Consider the following 15,784-nt stretch of genomic DNA (forward strand, 5'->3'; position numbering starts at 1 on the left):
AGCCTCTGCAGAGAAGTAGTTGATGGTTTGAGGTTTATGACCTTTGCTCAGAACTCAATATAAGACCATAAATCCGACAGGAGAAACCTCTTCCCCCAGAGAGCGGTGAGATTGTGGAACTCGCTCCCACAGGGAGTGGTTGAGGTGAATAAGAACATAAGAAATAGGAGCAGGAGTAGGCCAATCGGCCCCTCGAGCCTGCTCCGCCATTCAATAAGATCATGGCTGATCTGATCCTAACCGCCAATCCACTATCACAGAACCATCTCCTGAATCTAACAGAATTAGACACACGAAATAGGAGCAGGATCAGGCTACACGGCCCCTGGGCCCGCTCCGCTACCCACAGGGCCATGACCGATCCGAACCTAGACTCATGTCCAAATTCCTGCCCGCTCCCCGTAACCCTTAATTCCCTTTACTTCTAGGAAACTGTCTATTTCTGTTTTAAATTTATGTAATGATGTAGCTTCGACAGCTTTTTGGGGCAGCATATTCCATGGACCTACCACCCTCTGAGTGAAGTAGTTCCTCCTCATCTCAGTTTTGAAAGAGCAGCCCCTTATTCTAAGACTATGCCCCCTCGTTCTAGTTTCACCCATCATCGGGAACATCTTCCCCGCATCCACCCGATCCAACCCCTTCACAATCTTATATGTTTCAATAAGATCGCCTCTCATTCTTCTGAACTCCAATGAGTAGAGTCCCAATCTACTCAACCTCTCCTCTCCATTTAAGGGGAAGCTGGATAAACACATGGGGAGAAAGGAATAGAGGGATATGTTGATGGGGTGAGATAAAGAAAGATTTGCATTTCTCCAGCGTCTTTCACAACTGCCGAACGCCCCAAAGATCTTTACACCCAATGAAGTACTACTTTTGCACGCAGCAAGATCCCACAAACAGCAATGTGATTATGACCAGATCATCTGTTTTAGTGATGTTGGTTGAGGGATGAATATTGGCCCCAGGACACCGGGGAGAACTCCCCCGCTCTTCAAAATAGTACCGTGGGATCTTTTATGTCCACTTGAGAGATCGAACTGGGCCTCAGTTTTAGCATCTCATCTGAAAGACGGTGCTTCCTCAGTACTGCCCCTCCGACAGTGCGGCTCTCCCTCAGTACTGGATTGTCCGCCTAGATTTTGTGCTCCAGTTTCTGGAGTGGGACTTGAACCCACAACCTTCTGACTCGGAGGCAAGAGTGCTGCCCACTGAGCCACAGCTGACACACGCTGAAGTTAGATGAAGTAGGGTGGGAGGAGTCTCGTGTGAAGCCTAAACACCAGCACAGACCCGTTGGGACGTCTGGCCTGTTTCCACATGGTGTTATTCTATGTGTCTGAGTGTTGCTGGCAGTAACTGACCCTGTGATTTGATTGAGTGGAGGTGGAGCTGTGGGTGGGCAAGGTATCAGTGCTGAGAGGACTGGGCACAGGAGTGGTAGAGCCTCTGGGAGGATGGGTGGGGTACTAGGTAATGGGTGAAGATTCGGGGAGTGTGGAGATGGCACAGGCTGATTTTGGGGGGGTTGCCTAGGAACAGAGCCAGGGGTTAAGGTGGGCCCATTGACTGCTGGCCGAGTGGGGAGGGCGGGAGCCCGAGTGGGGAGGGCGGGAGCCCGAGTTGAATCAGTGCCATGAGTCATGGCACGGGGCTGAGAGTGGGGAGGCGGTACTCCATCTCCAGTGGTAGGAGGCTGCAATGGTGCAGTGAAAGTGTCAGGAGCTGCCGTGAGCAGTGAGATCGTACAATCCTACAGGACCAGTCACAGGGCGAGCAAGGTGAGTAACGTCAGTCAGTGAGTATCTGAGCAACTCTGCGGAGTGAGACCAGAGTGAGCAGCAGAAACTGCGCTGTTAACTCCACACTTCCTGTGAGCTAAACCATGAGAGATGCAGTAAAATGGAAATACATCATCACAATGGTATCGAACTGCAGTCATCAAATCACAGACTATAACTGTAAAAGGATAGCCTGATTAATAATGTAGAGAGAGAGAGTGTCTCTGATCAACACCACAGCAAATGTGTTACAGCTGAAGCGATACTGACCAGCACTGGAAAGGTGAGTGGAGTGTGTGCAACACAAGTACGCTCACTGTAGTAATCCGCCTCCTCATAATGCAATAACATGGAGCATTAAAACATTGTGTTCTTTGACCGAACTATAAAAGAAACATCTCTAGTTGTGACAAAAGTCATTCTCACCAAATAATGGATCTGCGTCAGGATGACGAGGGGAGGAGCGCTACCACTGGGATCTTGGAGAATAGAATCAAGTCACTTTGCAGATTCTCAATATCTAATTAAAATGTAGCTGTCAGAATCTAGCAGAAGTATAAAGGAGCAGATTGAACTGTAAAACTGATATAAAAGAGGTGTTTCTAGTTAAAGCTTGGTTCTGTTTGGTGCATTTAACAATTTGTAAGTCAGTTAGCTCTACAATTAGTTCTAATTCAAGTGTAACAGATACAGCAGGAACTGTAACCTATCGGGGTTTAAATATTTATAACACACTGCAGTGCATTGAAGTACAATGACTGGGAGTTTTCTGTGCTTTGTTGAGCAAGATGCGAGTAAAGTGGGTTTGTGAGACGTGGTCCCCTGTGTGCTGTGCACTAACTGGAGTAACCGGCCTTGCAGTGGAATTTTAAACATTACTGGGAAATCAAGCCCAGCACAGGTTTTAAAACCCGGTGACAGCAAGCTGGGTGTTGAAAAGCTGCAGGTTGTTGGAAGGAGCCAAGATTGGGGGAGGGCAGCACCCAACAGTATTGTGATCCAGGGGAAGAGAAGATAGTCTGGGGGTGGAGGGGGTTACAGCCTGGGGTTAATGCTGGCCTTGTTGTTATGGGCACAGTTTGGAGATTATAAACACTCTGAATTTCCCATGCTAATCTCGGTTGTTGTGTTCGTGAAACAGTCAAATCATTTTTCTAGGTGACATTTCAGTTGGGTTAACCCCAAATGACTTATTAGGAATCCAGATGATTCTTCGATCATAGAATGGTTACAGCACAGAAGGAGGCCATTCGGCCCGTGCCGGCTCTCTGAGCACTTCAGCTAGTCCCACTCCCCCGCCCTTTCCCCGTAGCCTTGCTCTCACTGATAATACGCTGCAATTTTGTTTGTGTTTTACGGAAAGGAAATCGGAGGTAACTCCTCTTCAAAGTCCACTCTAATTTGAACCATTATACAGGGTTTGCTTTTAATGAGGTTGTTGGTTGTGGGCAGCATGGGACTTGTCTGTGGGCCCTCCATTGTTGAATATTCTGTATGCACAGGATGAATGAGCCTGGGTAAGTTACTGGGAGCGGGACAGTTTTCACTGTGACTGGTATCATCAAAGACACGAAACATGTCCTATGTGACTATGACCATGGTAAACGATCCCTCCTCGCCCTTCTCGACCAGTTTGCAGCCTTTGAGACGGTTGACCACTCCATCCTCCTCCACCGCCTCTCCTCCATCGTCCAGCTGGGTGGGGCTGCACTCGCCTGGTTCCATTCTTATCTATCTAATCATAGCCAGAGAATCACCTGCAACGGCTTCTCTTCCTGCTCCTGCGCCATTACCTCTGGTTGTCCCCCCAGGATCTATCCTTGGCCCCCTTCTGTTTCTCATCTACATGCTGCCCCTTGGCAACATCATCCAAAAACAGTCCGTTTCCACATGTACGCTGACGACACCCAGCTCTGTCTCACCACCACCTCTCTCGACCCCTCCACGGTCTCTAAATTGTCAGATTGCTTGTCCGACATCCAGAACTGGAAAAGCAGAAATTTCTTCCAACTAAATATTGGGAAGACCGAAGCCATTGTCTTTGGTCCCCGCCACAAACTCCATTCCCTAGCCACCGCCTCCATCCCTCTCCCTGGCAACAGTCCGAGGCTCAATCACACTGTTTGCAACCTTAGTGTCATATTTGACCCTGAGCCTGAGCTTCCAATCCCATGTCCTCTCCATCACCAAGACTGCCTACTTCCACCTCTAACATCGCCCGACTCTACCCCTGCCTCAGCTCATCTGCTGCTGAAACCCTCACCCCTGCCTTTGTTACCTCCAGACTCGACTATTCCAACACGCATCTGTCCGGCCTCTCATCTTCCTCCCTCCGTAAACTTCAGCTCATCCAAAACTCTGCTGCCAGTGTCCTAAATCGCACCAAGTCCCGTTCATCCATCACCCAGGGCTCGCTGACCTACATTGGCTCCCGTCTCTCACCTGTGTTCTGCATGCTTGGGGTTGAGTTCAGCTTCTACTGTGTTGGCAGGGTCACAGGTGGCAGCACTGAGGGAGCGCTGCACACGTAGGGTACGGTAGCAGTGGTTAACAGAGTCAATGTTTCAGGTCAATCATCCTTTGTCCGAGCCCTTCACGTTAACCCTGTTTCACTCTCCACAGATGCTGCCCGACCTGCTGAGTATTTGCAGCATTTTCTCCTTTTTTATTTCAGATTTCCAGCATCCGCAGTATTTTGCTTTTGTATTAATCCCGAGGCCGGGACTAATGATCCCGAGACCGGAGTTCAAATCCCACCACGGCAGCTGGGAATTTAAATTCAGTTAATTAAATCTGGAATAAAAAGCTAGCATCAGTAATGGTGACCATGAAACTATCGGATTGTCCTAAAAATCCATCAGGTTCACTAATGTCCTTTTACGGAAGGAAATCTGCTGTCCTTACCTGGTCTGGCCTATATGTGACTCCAGACCCACAGCAATGTGGTTGACCTCTGCCCTCTGAAATACCCCAACGAGTCACTCAGTTGTAGCAAACTGCTACAAAAAGCAGTAAGAAAACCAGACGGACCACCCGGCATTAACCGCGGCACCGGCTTCGGACACGGCAACGGCACACCCAGCCCAGTCAACCCTGCAAAGTCATCCTCACCAACAGCTGGGGACTTGTGCCAAAATTGGGAGAGTTGTCCCACAGACTAGTCGAGCAACAGCCTGACATAGTCACACTCACAGAATCAGACCTTTCAGCCAATGTCCAAGACTCCTCCATCACCATCCCTGGGTATGTCCTGTCTCACCGGCAGGACAGACCCACCAGAGGTGGCAGCACAGTGGTCTACAGTCAGGAAGGAGTGACCCTGGGGGTCCTCAACATTGACTCCGGACCCCATGAAGTCTCATGGCAGCACAAGGTGTACCTAAAAATGAGGTGGCAACCTGGGGAAGCTATGACACAGGACTACATACATGCTAAAAAGTGGAAGCAGCATGCTATAGACAGGGCTAAGCGATCCCACAATCAACAGACCAGAGCAAAGCTCTGCAGTCCTGCCACATCCAGTCGAGAATGGTGGTGGACCATTAAACAACTAACGGGAGGAGGAGGCTCCACGAATATCCCCATCCTCAATGATGGTGGAGCCCAGCACGTGAGTGCAAAAGACAAGGCTGAAGCGTTTGCAACCATCTTTAGCCAGAAGTACCGAGTGGATGATCCATATCGGCCTCCTCCTGAGGTCCCCACCATCACAGAAGCCAATTTGATTCACTCCACGTGATATCAAGAAACGGCTGAGCACACTGGATACAGCAAAGGCTATGGGCCCCGACAACATCCCGGCTATCGTGCTGAAGACTTGTGCTCCAGAACTAGCCGTGCCTCGAGCCAAGCTGTTCCAGTACAGCTACAACACTGGCATCTATCCGACAATGTGGAAAACTGGCCAGGTATGTCCTATCCACAAGAAGCTGGACAAATCCAATCCAGCCAATTACCGCCCCATCAGTCTACTCTCAATCATCAGCAAAGTGATGGATGGTGTCATTGACCGTGCTATCAAGCAGCACTTACTCACCAATAACCTGCTCACTGATGCCCAGTTTGGGTTCTGCCAGGACCACTCGGTTCCAGACCTCATTACAGCCTTGGTCCAAACATAGACAAAGGAGCTGAATTCCAGAGGTGAGGTGAGAATGACTGCTCTTGACATCAAGGCAGCATTTGACCGAGTGTGGCATCAAGGAGCCCTAGTAAAACTGAAGTCAATGGGAATGAGGGGGAAAACTCTCCACTGGCTGGAGTCATACCTAGCACAAAGGAAGATGGTTGTGGTGGTTGGTCAATCATCTCAGCCCCAGGACATCGCTGCAGGAGTTCCTCAGGGCAGTGTCCTCAGTCCAACCATCTTCAGCTGCTTCATCAATGACCTTCCCTCTATCATTAAGGTCAGAAATGGGGATGTTTGCTGATGACTGCACAGTGTTCAACGCCATTCACAACTCCTCATAATGAAGCAGTCCATGCCCACATGCAGCAAGACCTGGACGACATTCAGGCTTGGGCTGATAACTGGCAGGTAACATTCGCGCCACAGAAGTGCCAGGCAATGGCCATCTCCAACAAGCAGAGAAGGTCATAGACTTAGGTAGCAGTGGGGAAATTAAAAACCAGAGCGTGTCAGGAAGGGGCAGAAGGTATGGAGTAAAAGGTAAAGTAATAAAAAGGGCAAAAGCAGGAACTAAGTGTCACAAAACATCTTTGAAAGTTCTCTATCTGAATGCACGTAGCATTCGTAACAAAATAGACGAGTTAATGGCACAAATCACTACATATGGGTATGATCTTGTGGCCATTACAGAAACATGGCTGCAGGGTGACTATGCCTGGGAATTAAACATACCAGGTTATTTAACGATCAGGAAGGACAGGCAGGAAGGAAGGGGAGGTGGGGTGGCTATGTTAATAAAGGAAGGAATCACTGTAATACAGAGAAATGATATTGGGTCAAAAGATCAGGATAATGAAACAGTTTGGGTGGAGGTAAGGAATAATAAGGGGAAAAAAACACTAGTGGGCGTAGTCTATAGGCCTCCGAACAGTTGCAACTCTGTTGGACGGAGTATCAATCAGGAAATAGTTGAGGCTTGTAATAAGGGAACATCTATAATTATGGGGGATTTTAACTATCATTAATTGGACAAATCAAATTGGGCAGGGCTGCCTTGAGGATGAGTTCATTGAGTGTATTAGGGATGGGTTTCTTGAGCAGTATGTAACTGAACCGACCAGGGGGCAAGCAACCTTAGATCTGGTCCTGTGTAACGAGACAGGATTAATTAAAAATGTCCTAGTAAAGGATCCCCTTGGAATGAGTGACCATAACATGGTTGAATTCCATATTCAATTAGAGGGTGAGGAGATTGGATCTAAAACAAGCGTGCTAAGCTTGAATAAAGGAGACTATGAAGGTATGAGAGCGGAATTGAGTAGAGTGGATCGGGAAAATAGATTAAAGGGTAAGACGATACATGATCAGTGGTGTACATTTAAGGAGTTATTTTACAACTTCCAAAAAATATATATTCCGCTGAGAAGAAAAGGGTGTAAAAGAAAAGACAGCCATCCGTGGCTGAGTAAAGAAATTAAGGATAGTATTCGACTAAAAACAAGGGCATATAAGGTAGCCAAATCTAGTGGGAGGATAGAGGATTGGGAAAACTTTAAAAGACAGCAAAAAATAACAAAAAGATTGATTAAGAAAGGGAAGATAGATTATGAAAGTAAATTAGCAAAAAATATAAAAACAGATAGTAAGAGTTTTTATAGTTATATAAAAAGAAAAAGGGTGGCTAAAGTAAATGTTGGTCCCTTAGAGGATGAGACTGGGAAATTAATGGTGGGAAATATGGAGATGGCAAAAACACTGAATATTTTACATCAGTCTTTACAGTAGAAGACACTAAGAATATCCCAGCACTGGACAAACAGGGGGCTAAAGGGGGGGGAGGAGCTAAACACGATCAAAATCACTAAGGAAGTGGTACTCGGTAAAATAATGGGACTCGAGGCGGATAAATCACCTGGACCTGATGGCTTACATCCTAGGGTCTTGAGGGAAGTGGCGGTAGGGATTGTGGATGCATTGGTAATAATTTTCCAAAACTCCCTGGACTCAGCAAAGGTCCCGGCAGACTGGAAAACTGCTAATGTAACGCCCTTATTTAAAAAGGGCAGTAGACAGAAGGCTGGAAACTATAGACCGGTTAGCCTAACATCTGTGGTAGGTAAAATATTGGAGTCCATTATTAAGGAGACTGTCCAAATGTCCTGTTACTATCATAATTTAATAGGACAAAGTCAGCATGGTTTTATGAAGGGGAAGTCCTGTTTGACAAATTTGCTGGAGTTCTTTGAGGAAGTAACATATAGGGTGGATAAAGGGGAACCAGTGGACGTAGTGTATTTAGACTTCCAAAAGGCATTTGACAAGGTGCCACACAAAAGATTATTGCTTAAGATAAAAAATCACGGGATTGGGGGTAATATTCTGGCATGGATAGAGGATTGGCTATCTAACAGAAGGCAGAGAGTTGGGATAAATGGTTCATTCTCAGACTGGCAATCAGTAACTAGTGGTGTTCCACAGGGGTCAGTGCTGGGTCCCCAACTCTTTACAATCTATATTAACAATTTGGAGGAGGGGACTGAGTGTAACATATCAAAGTTTGCAGATGATACTAAGATGGGAGGGAAAGTAGTGAGTGAGGAGGACATAAAAAACCTGCAAGGGGACATAGACAGATGGAATACAATACTGGAAAGTGTGAGGTTATGCACTTTGGCAGGAAAAATCGTAGAGCAAGTTATTATCTTAATGGCAAGAAACTGGAAAGTACTGAAGTACAAAGGGATCTGGGGGTCCTGGTGCACGAAACTCAAAAGGTTAGTATGCAGGTGCAGCAAGTGATTAAGAAGGCCAATGGAATGTTGGCTTTCATTGCTAGGGGGATAGAATATAAAAATAGGGAGGTATTGCTTCAGTTGTACAAGGTATTGGTGAGACCGCACCTGGAATACTGCATACAGTTTGGTGTCCATACTTAAGAAAAGACATACTTGCTCTCGAGTCAGTACAAAGAAGGTTCACTTGGTTAATCCCGGGGATGAGGGGATGGACATATGAGGAGAGGTTGAGTAGATTGGGACTCTACGCATTGGAGTTCAGAAGAATGAGAGGCGATCTTATTGAAACACATAAGATTGTGAAGGGGTTGGATCGGGCGGATGCGGGGAGGATGTTCCCGATGATGGGTGAAACTAGAACTAGGGGGCATAGTCTTAGAATAAGGGGCTGCTCTTTCAAAACTGAGATGAGGAGGAACTACTTCACTCAGAGGGTGGTAGGTCCATGGAATATGCTGCCCCAAAAAGCTGTAGAAGCTACATCATTACATAAATTTAAAACAGAAATAGACAGTTTCCTAGAAGTAAAGGGAATTAAAGGTTACGGGGAGCGGGCAGGAATTTGGACATGAGTCTAGGTTCGGATCGGTCATGGCCCTGTGGGTAGCGGAGCGGGCCCAGGGGCCGTGTAGCCTGATCCTGCTCCTATTTCGTGTGTCTAATTCTGTTAGATTCAGGAGATGGTTCTGTGATAGTAGATTGGCGGTTAGGATCAGATCAGCCATGATCTTATTGAATGGCGGAGCAGGCTCGAGGGGCCGATTGGCCTACTCCTGCTCCTAGTTCTGATGTAAGCGAGGGTCTAACCACCACCACTTGACATTCAACGGCATTACCATCGCTGAATCCCCCACCATCAACATCCTGGGGGTTCCATTGACTAGAAACTTAACTGGACCAGCCGCATAAATACTGTGGCAACAACAGCAGGTCAAGGGCTGGGTATTCTGTGGCGATTGTCTCACCACCTGACTCCCCAAAGCCTTCCCACCATCCACAAGGCACAAGTCAGGAGTGTGATGGAATACTCTCCACTTGCCTGGATGAGTGCAGCTCCAACAACACTCAAGAAGCTCGACACCATCCAGGACAAAGCAGCCCGCTTGATTGGCACCCCATCCACCACCTTAAACATTCACTCCCTCCACCACCGGTGCACCGTGGCTGCAGTGTGTACCATCTACAAGATGCAGTGCAGCAACTCGCCAAGGCTTCTTCGGCAGCACTTCCCAAACCTCCAACCTCTACAACATAAAAGGACAAGGGCAGCAGGTGCAATGGAACACCACCAGCTCCAAGTCCCCCTCCAAGTCACACACCATCCTGACTTAGAAGTATATCGCCGATCCTTCATCGTCACTGGGTCAAAATCCTGGAACTCCCTCCCTAACAGCACTGTGGGAGTACCTTCACCACACGGACTGCAGCGGTTCAAGAAGGCGGCTCACCACCACCTTCTTAAGGGCAACTAGGGATGGGCAATAAATGCTGGCCTTGCCAACAACGCCCACATCCCGGAACGAATAATAATAAAAAAACTGTCGGAGGGGCAGTACTGAGGGCGAGCTGCATTGTCTGTTGGGGAATTACTGAGGGAGCGCTGTATTGGTTGGGGCAGTACTGAGGGAGGGCTGCACTGTCGGAGGGGCAGTACTGAGGGAGCGCTGCACTGTCGGAGGGGCAGTACTGAGGGAGGGCTGCACTGTCGGAGGGGCAGTACTGAGGGAGGGCTGCACTGTCGGAGGGGCAGTACTGAGGGAGGGCTGCACTGTCGGAGGGGCAGTACTGAGGGAGCGCTGCACTGTCGGAGGGGCAGTACTGAGGGAGGGCTGCACTGTCGGAGGGGCAGTACTGAGGGAGGGCTGCACTGTCGGAGGGGCAGTACTGAGGGAGGGCTGCACTGTCGGAGGGGCAGTACTGAGGGAGGGCTGCACTGTCGGAGGGGCAGTACTGAGGGAGGGCTGCACTGTCGGAGGGGCAGTACTGAGGGAGGGCTGCACTGTCGGAGGGGCAGTACTGAGGGAGAGCTGCACTGTCGGAGGGGCAGTATTGAGGGAGAGCTGCACTGTCGGAGGTGCCGAGTTCGAATAAGGCATTAAACGGACCCCGAGTCTGCGGCCTGATGGGATGATAAAGATCCCATGCCAATACTGGATGAACAGGAAGTTCTTCTGGTTTCCTTCCGCTGTGCTTGGTGTTGCTGTTTGTGGGACCTTGCTGGAGAACAAAGTGAACACTGGGCATCCACAGCAGCTGAGTTGGCGCCTGGACGGAGGAGGGGGAATATGGGGGTGGTCATGGCCATGGGGCCGTGCTCTCCACTCCGGATGGCGGCTGTTCGCTACAGAGCAGCACTGAGCCCCAGGGTCATTGATTGAAATGCTGAGAGCCATTTGATAGATGCAGCGAGGCCGTGTATAAATACAGGCTAAGTGTAGCGGCGAGCTCTTTAATAAAAAGTGGTTCCAATTGGTGTCGCTCACAGGATAAAAGAGTGGTTCCTGCCCAGAAACAGGTCATTCAACCACACTCTCCCCGCACCCTGTAACATCCCACCCAGTCTATCCCACTCTTTTTCTCCCCCCCCCCCCCCCCCCCCCCAACCCCTTTTAATATCCCATCCAGTCTAATCTCTTGATGTCCCAGTGGCTATCTTACAACTCTTGCCGAAAAACTTTACCATCCTCCAGCTGTGACTGATGAAGTTGAATTGCCTGCTAGCCTTCCTGCTCTCTAAACCCAAACCTAGGATCCGGGTAGCCTATTTAAGGCCTTATCAACTGGTGCTGCCACCTTTAAGGACCTGTGTGTCTGCACACCAAGGTGTGTCTGCTCCATTTTAAAATAACACCATTTCAAGCATATTTCCTTCAATCTGTAATGTATTGTTTCACCTCTGTACATTGACCCTGCCCAGTGAGCCACCTGTACCTCGGGGAGGGGAGGGGTCCTGCACCCCGGGGAGGCGGTGGGCGATGGGATGAAGGGGAGCAGCTTAATATTGTAATGAGTTGTAACAGGGATTCCCTCGCCGAGCGCAAGAGATATAATTTACTAACTAGTGACTGCAGAGTGAGCGAGCGGGGATGGTGCAGGTTTCTTTAGTCAGTCTCAGTAATTGGGACCGGGAGTGACCGGCTGGAGCGAGGGGACCGGCCGGAGCGAGGGGGACCGGGAGTGACCTGCCGGAGCGAGGGGGACCGGGAGTGACCGGCCGGAGCGAGGGGGACCGGGAGTGACCGGCCGGAGCGAGGGGGACCGGGTGTGACCGGCCGGAGCGAGGGGGACCGGGAGTGACCGGCCGGAGCGAGGGGGACCGGGAGTGACCGGCCGGAGCGAGGGGGACCGGTTGTGACCGGCCGGAGCGAGGGGGACCGGGAGTGACCGGCCGGAGCGAGGGGGACCGGGAGTGACCGGCCGGAGCGAGGGGGACCGGGTGTGACCGGCCGGAGCGAGGGGGACCGGGAGTGGCCGGCCGGGGCGAGGGGGACCGGGAGTGGCCGGCCGGGGCGAGGGGGACCGGGAGTGGCCGGCCGGGGCGAGGGGGACCGGGAGTGGCCGGCCGGGGCGAGGGGGACCGGGAGTGGCCGGCCGGGGCGAGGGGGACCGGGAGTGGCCGGCCGGGGCGAGGGGGACCGGGAGTGGCCGGCCGGAGCGAGGGGGACCGGGAGTGGCCGGCCGGGGCGAGGGGGACCGGGAGTGGCCGGCCGGGGCGAGGGGGAATGTGGGGAGTGCAGTCCCAGCAATTGGTTGATGTAAATGCAGGGGGACTGATCCAGGACGTTTGGACAAACTAATTATTAAGCTGTTTAAAGGATTAAAAAGCTAACTGTGTTACGTGATTCTCTCCTGAGAAGGAATGCCTGAATTCTTTTATTTCAGTAAGCCAGCGAGGCATTTCTGAGTATTAATCTTTGTGGTGTGTTAATTAAGAAATAATAGCTGCAGTGTTGTGGGCTGATAAGCTGCCCCTCACTGCCTCCGACCCCTGACTTGCTGAGCAGGGTGTTTCTGTGAATACTTGTGCTCTCAGCTTTGCATCAGACTACTTCTGTCATAATCTGTTGTGGATTTACGCGGCTTGTCGGGCTGGGACAGACTGACGCCTTTGTTCTTGGGGATGAGTGTAGTGTTGAAGATGACGGCGAACGAGACTGCCTACCTGCTGTTTTCGGGCATTTGCCTCACGACCCTGCTCCTGGCCCTGGCATACTACACCTACTGGTAAGGGCTGGCACCCACCGGTCTGACTGCGGGGAGGACATCGCTGTATAACACGGGTACAGTACTGGTGGGTACAGGTCACTGTATAACACTGGGGTACAGGTCTGTCACTGTATAACACTGGGGTACAGTACTGGTGGGTACAGCTCTGTCACTGTAACACTGGGGTACAGCACTGGTGGGTACAGGTCTGTCACTAACACTGGGGTACAGCACTGGTGGGTACAGGTCTGTCACTATAACACTGGGGTACAGCACTGGTGGGTACAGGTCTGTCACTATAACACTGGGGTACAGCACTGGTGGGTACAGGTCACTGTATAACACTGGGGTACAGTACAGTTGGGTACAGGTCTGTCACTAACACTCAGGTACAGCACTGGTGGGTACAGGTCTGTCACTAACACTCGGGTACAGCACTGGTGGGTACAGGTCTGTCACTATAACACTGGGGTACAGCACTGGTGGGTACAGGTCTGTCACTAACACTCAGGTACAGCACTGGTGGGTACAGGTCTGTCACTAACACTGGGGTACAGCACTGGTGGGTACAGGTCTGTCACTATAACACTGGGGTACAGCACTGGTGGGTACAGGTCTGTCACTAACACTGGGGTACAGCACTGGTGGGTACAGGTCTGTCACTAACACTCAGGTACAGCACTGGTGGGTACAGGTCTGTCGCTGTATAACACTGGGGTACAGTACTGGTGGGTACAGGTCTGTCACTAACACTGGGGTACAGCACTGGTGGGTACAGGTCTGTCGCTGTATAACACTGGGGTACAGTACTGGTGGGTACAGGTCTGTCACTAACACTGGGGTACAGCACTGGTGGGTACAGGTCTGTCACTAACACTCAGGTACAGCACTGGTGGGTACAGGTCTGTCGCTGTATAACACTGGGGTACAGTACTGGTGGGTACAGGTCTGTCACTAACACTCGGGTACAGTACTGGTGGGTACAGGTCTGTCACTAACACTCGGGTACAGTACTAGTGGAATCCCAGGCAGGGACAGTGTGCTCAAACAGGTTGTCACTTGACCCAGTACCAAGAGGAGAGATGGCAGTCTTGAGTTCCCTAATGAATGCTGATCTTTTCCTAAAACAAATAATTCCACAAGGATTGCTCGGGGAGTGAGAAGCAGCAGATGCGGAGATTTGGGTTGGGATAGTTGAAGCAGAATGCAGCTGTGACGAAGGGGCAGTGTGATCATCCTATGTTCCTGCCCGTCCCGTCCTGTGCTGAGTTGGATGTCAGACTGACCGTTGTCCCCAGCCTCGCTCGGCTGAGTGGATGAGGTGATTGGTAGAAGTCCAGAGCTTGGAGTTCGCCCCGGTATAATTCGGCTTGTCCCTGAACAAAGGTCGCTGTTAACGTGGCTCTGTCTGTGGGTGAACTTTCTGATAGCTTGAGTCAAGATTGCTATCTGAAATTGCACTGTAATTGTTGTTTTCTTTAAGGGATATGGGAATCACCGCGTCACAGGATGAACGCAATCCCTGTTTGTGTTTCAGACACTGAGGAACACCATTCCTCCCTGCTGGTATGTCCTGACGTTGGATGACTTCATGCCCTGCTGACTAACCTGTCAGCTGTTTGCCCTTGCCTGATGCTTCACTCCAGGGTCTGTGGCGGGGCTGATCATTTATCAAGGCTGATAATGGAAGGGTTGGAGGACAAGAGCATAGGCCTATTTGCCAGCCTCTGGTCACTTCCTCTGACTCCCTACCAGGCAGGGTTGGTCAGCTGACAGTGACGGCAGGTCCACAGGTGACTGGGCCGTTTAAAGGGCTGCGCCCACCACAGACACCACTTCCTGTTTCACGGAGTGGTCACCGTGTTCGGGGATTCGGGTTCCCTCTCCGTTCGTGTTTGGTGCTGTGACCCGGAGAGCAGGTGGGCTGTCGACGCTCGTACAGACCCCCAACCTGTGGCAGCTCGCTTGTTGTCTCCTGTTGGTTTGCTGTTTACAGCTTCCTCCACAGGGATTGAACCTCATCACACCTGTCTGCTTCTGGGTGATGTTCTAATCTGCTCCCTCTGCTGTGCCTGCTCCCAATACCTGGGTGAATCATGGCTCACCCCCTCGGTCACAGCTCCGCTGCATTTACTATCGCCCCATCAGTGAAAGTTGTGAGGATCCCAGGAGACCCGAGTGTTGCGGAGCGGGCTGGGGGGTTGGATCAGGCACTGGCCTATATCAGGTGGATGTGAAACAGGAAGACACGACAGCGAGCTGCCCTGTGATAGGACCCACTGACTATCGAAAGGATTGGTGACTTCAGCTGCTCAGGTTCTTGCCATGATTTAAACCTTTGGCCTTTGTGGGGGTGGGGGTGGGGGTGGGGGGGGCAGGCAGGGAAGAGAGGCTGGGTTCAGTGGGTTTACTAACGTTTGATTGCTCCCTCCTGCATTCCCAGGACAGCCAGTGCTTTTAAAATAGAATGTATAACTACAGGAAGAGTGGGGTGTGTTCTGAACAGCAGCATGATCTTAAGTAACAGAAAATGCTGGAAACACTCAGCCGGTCAGAGCAACATGATGGTCTTGTGTTGGAGGTATAATCGTCAGGCTGTGTTTTCACATAAAGCTCTGTTTAACAGACAGCTCTTTATTTCCTGCAGAGGTTGAGGGACTTTCTGTCGTGACCTGGGTGTAATCTAATGTGTGCTCCTCTGTATTAGCACACGGCACAGTCGGTGCAGGCTGGGAGTCTGTGTGGGTGCCTTACCTGTTGTTGTCATCTGGTACCTGGAACATAGGAACAGGAGGAGGCCATTCAGCCCCTCAGACCTGTTCTGCCATTCAATGAGATCATGGCTGATCTGGATCAACAGCTGCAAGTAG

General features: G+C 50.6%; 2 protein-coding genes across 5 annotated transcripts in view; one reads left to right on the top strand and one right to left on the bottom strand.

The window, feature by feature from the left end:
- rrp1 (ribosomal RNA processing 1) overlaps positions 1-15,784 on the bottom strand; it is a 428,065-nt gene that overhangs the window by 109,305 nt on the left and 302,976 nt on the right. The window lies entirely within an intron of this gene.
- LOC147107918 (1-acyl-sn-glycerol-3-phosphate acyltransferase gamma-like) overlaps positions 12,718-15,784 on the top strand; it is a 47,367-nt gene continuing 44,300 nt past the window's right edge. Inside the window, exon 1 of the mRNA XM_086007325.1 lies at positions 12,718-12,932. The gene's annotated coding sequence lies outside the window, so the exon portion shown is untranslated. The remainder of the gene's footprint in view (positions 12,933-15,784) is intronic.

The sequence above is a fragment of the Somniosus microcephalus genome, chromosome 14 (genome assembly GCF_052327205.1).
Source record: "Somniosus microcephalus isolate GS21.2 chromosome 14, FLI_Smic_1.0, whole genome shotgun sequence".
Classification (NCBI taxonomy): Eukaryota; Metazoa; Chordata; class Chondrichthyes; order Squaliformes; family Somniosidae; genus Somniosus; species Somniosus microcephalus.